This window comes from Oncorhynchus gorbuscha, unplaced genomic scaffold (assembly GCF_021184085.1).
Source record: "Oncorhynchus gorbuscha isolate QuinsamMale2020 ecotype Even-year unplaced genomic scaffold, OgorEven_v1.0 Un_scaffold_512, whole genome shotgun sequence".
Classification (NCBI taxonomy): Eukaryota; Metazoa; Chordata; class Actinopteri; order Salmoniformes; family Salmonidae; genus Oncorhynchus; species Oncorhynchus gorbuscha.
In genome coordinates, this window is record NW_025745344.1 from 42,501 (window position 1) to 46,552 (window position 4,052).

At 46.6% G+C, this 4,052-nt stretch overlaps 1 pseudogene; it reads right to left on the minus strand.

The window, feature by feature from the left end:
* Positions 1-3,101, minus strand: part of LOC124018441 — a 4,669-nt pseudogene extending 1,568 nt beyond the window's left edge.
* Between the last annotated feature and the right edge of the window lie 951 nt (positions 3,102-4,052).

Genomic DNA, 4,052 nt, shown 5'->3' on the forward strand with positions numbered 1-4,052 from the left:
TGAAAGGGTGCGTCTTGCCCTGAGACACGGCGATGTCCACGGCAGCCAGAGCTTCGGCGCGGGCCAGGAGGGTCTCATCCAGGCTGGCGAATATGTTACTCTGCAGCTGTAATGAGAGGAGATGCGGAGAGAGGAAGGGCGCGCGAGGAGGGAACAGAAACAAAGCAAAGTGGGGAAAAAGAGAGAAAGAACAAGCACATGATGAATAAGTGGATATGTCAGCTGTGGGACTTCTAACAACACATAAAACACGAAGAATATTCCTTTTAGAAGACTGTCACAGAGTCATGAAAAAAAATGTCGGTAGCTTTTGTGTTCAGCGTGGCTTTCAAAAAGATCACAGGCGTGCGGGTGATTGCCGTGGAAATACATGAAGAAGAAGAAAACATTAAGGCGCACGCAGTTGGCTTTGGCAGAATGTGCCTCCGAGCGTTCCTTCCGTATTATTGCGCTCGCGCAGTCACAGTAACATTTAACGCTTACAACATGCAAAAGACCGCGCACAGAAAGAGCATAGAAAAGGAAGACACAAAGCAGAAGTTTTTGGGGTTTCATTTACCTGTGGAGCTTGCAGACAGGCTCTCCTTATTGCTTCCGAGCTGGAATGCAGAGTGGTGTATTTGTGCTCAGGTAAGCTCGGATGCATGGCGAAGTGTGGCTGTTTGCTATTCATTGACATCATCTTTGCGACTGTTTTTCTTTAAAGAGTAAAGGGGCTAAAATTGACGCAATGGAAAGATGTAGTAGCCTGGTCACAGACAGTGATCCAGTAATGATGCAATACAGCCTTGAGCACGAAGATCACACAGTCAGAGATGCCTGCAGTCTCCCAGGCCGACGCACTTATCTGCCGTCTACTGTTCCCACTGGCTGCCGAGAGGGATGAGAGAAGGGCTCTTACACCTGAGTGTCTCAGATCTCGTCAAGCGGAGCTCGGCTTCTCTCGCGAGACATGGTGCGATGAACATTGCAGCCAGCCAGCCCTGTCAGATAACAAGCGAACAGCTTCAAGCAGTTAGTGGTTAACTGGAGAGGAGAGGAGACCGGCGCGGCGCGTGCGTTTTTATTTAGAGGGCTCTCAGCCTCCAGCCACGAGACGGACACGCACGGGATTTGAACACCTGTAGCTCGAGCTTGGATGTTTTATTCAATTTGAATCCCTGATATTTGGTTGTTTATGCTTTCGTTCATAGGAATTCACATCCGTTTTTTTGTTTTTGTTTGTTGCAATATTCACTGTCATCTTTTTTTTTGGCAGACAACTGATTTAATTTTCTTCACAGAAATCATTTCAAAAATATATTCAACAAAGGCTATTCCAAGTCATAGCCTACTGACGTACGTCCCTTAAGACAATGCATTTCTATTTGGATTCCTTTAAAAATAGGTCTTAAAGGAAAAACGATGCAAATAAAATGGTGCGAGGCCGGAAATGGGCGTCATAGGCCTCTGCAGTCTAGTCATTATGCAACATCCGTTATTTGAAGCATTTGTCCAAACGGCCCTGAATCAAGACGTGTATTTGAGAGAAAAAAAAGAGAGAGACCACGATAGTCACTTTAGTTTATTGAAATATTGAATTGATATGAGCAGAAGGGTTGTAGAGTAAGGCGATCATCAAGCAATACAACACGGAACCGGAGTAATATCTCGCGCCGCCTTCGGGATTGCAACTCTCCTAAATGCAGAGAAAGAGAGAGAGAGGGGGGGGGGTCTGTCTGCCCTCTGACTTTACCGGGCGAAATAGCCTAAATATTTAAATAGCAAATTCATGGTGCAGGAACAGTGGAGCCAGTTTAATTATAGACACAATGGAAATCGATGCGCCAAATTCATATGAATGAATCTAAATTGATATCTATAGCTAAAATATTTTTATTCCAAACTAAATATGTTCTCAGCGTTCCAGCTAAATAAGAGGAAATCGAATTGCCTTTTTTTTTTTGACCAGCTCTGAACTTCATAAAGTTAACTGAACATGTTATATTTTGTCGCAGCACATCGAAGGTGGGACTAAAACCAGAACATTGAATGACCACACGAGAATTCGTGCATGTAAAAATGTCTCTCTTATTCCCCGGCCTACACGAGTGCCCACGGTGCTCCGTTCTGACATCCACTATACAGGGATGAGGGTGCCTGTTCGGACGCACAGTAGGAGAAGTTGGTTTCCGGATGTAATACCGTTGGTACACTGGCCTATAGGTGTTATCCTGTTCGCTCATATTAACCCCTAGACGCCATGACACCCCCCACCCCCCCAACCTTTATCACAACCACCCGCCAGAAGAACACTAAACAAATTGATTTAATATCACCACGGTAACCTTGTACACAGTCGTTACCAAATTAAATTAATCCACAATGAATTAAACACTTCATTTATTCAAAACGACTTGCAGAAACGGTTGAGCCCAATAAAATGTTCATGCCGTGATTGGAGGTAGTAGGCGATGAGAACCGTAACATTTGCATAATAAATAAAAGGGGTGTGGCGCCACACTCGGAAGCTAAAGGAGGCTCAGGCGGGTGGGAGGTCTTTGTATATATATATATATATATGCCATTTAGCAGACGCTTTTATCCAAAGCGACTTACAGTCATGCGTGCATACATTCTACGTATGGGTGGTCCCGGGGATCGAACCCACTACCCTGGCGTTACAAGCGCCATGCTCTACCAACTGAGCTACACAGGACCACATTTTAGGAGTGAAGTATGTGTCCTGGTCTGTTACTGTGTGTATTTACACTTAGTTTCAGGGGATACAGACGAACACGAGGCGCTTTAGGGGTTACAGGGAGACACCCGTGAGCTTTAGGGGATACAGGCGGACACCGTGAGCTTTAGGGGATACAGACGAACACCATGAGCTTTAGGGGATACAGACGGACACCATGAGCTTTAGGGGATACAGACGGACACGATGGGCTTTAGGGGATACAGGGACAAACAGTGAGCTTTAGAGGATACAGACTAACACCATGAGCTTTAGGGGATACAGACAAACACGATGAGCTTTAGGGGATACAGACGGACACGATGAGCTTTAGGGGATACATGGGGACACGATGAGCTTTAGGGGATACAGACGAACACGATGAGCTTTAGGGGATACAGACGGACACTATGAGCTTTAGGGGATACAGACGGACACTATGAGCTTTAGGGGTTACAGACGGACACGATGAGCTTTAGGGGATACAGACGGACACTATGAGCTTTAGGGGATACAGACGGACACGATGAGCTTTAGGGGATACAGACGGACACTATGAGCTTTAGGGGATACAGACGGACACTATGAGCTTTAGGGGATACAGACGGACACTATGAGCTTTAGGGGATACAGACGGACACGATGAGCTTTAGGGGATACAGACAGACACGATGAGCTTTAGGGGATACAGACGGACACTATGAGCTTTAGGGGATACAGACTGACCACTGAGCTTTAGGGGATACAGACGGACACAATGAGCTTTAGGGGATACAGACGGACACGATGGGCTTTAGGGGATACAGACGGACACTATGAGCTTTAGGGGATACAGACTGACACAGCTTTAGGGGATACAGACGGACACGATGAGCTTTAGGGGATACAGACGGACACGATGGGCTTTAGGGGATACATGGGGACACTATGAGCTTTAGGGGATACAGACGGACACGATGAGCTTTAGGGGATACAGACGGACACGATGAGCTTTAGGGGATACAGACGGACACTATGAGCTTTAGGGGATACAGACGGACACTATGAGCTTTAGGGGATACAGACGGACACGATGAGCTTTAGGGGATACAGACAGACACGATGAGCTTTAGGGGATACAGACGGACACTATGAGCTTTAGGGGATACAGACTGACCACTGAGCTTTAGGGGATACAGACGGACACAATGAGCTTTAGGGGATACAGACGGACACGATGGGCTTTAGGGGATACAGACGGACACTATGAGCTTTAGGGGATACAGACTGACACAGCTTTAGGGGATACAGACGGACACGATGAGCTTTAGGGGATACAGACGGACACGATGGG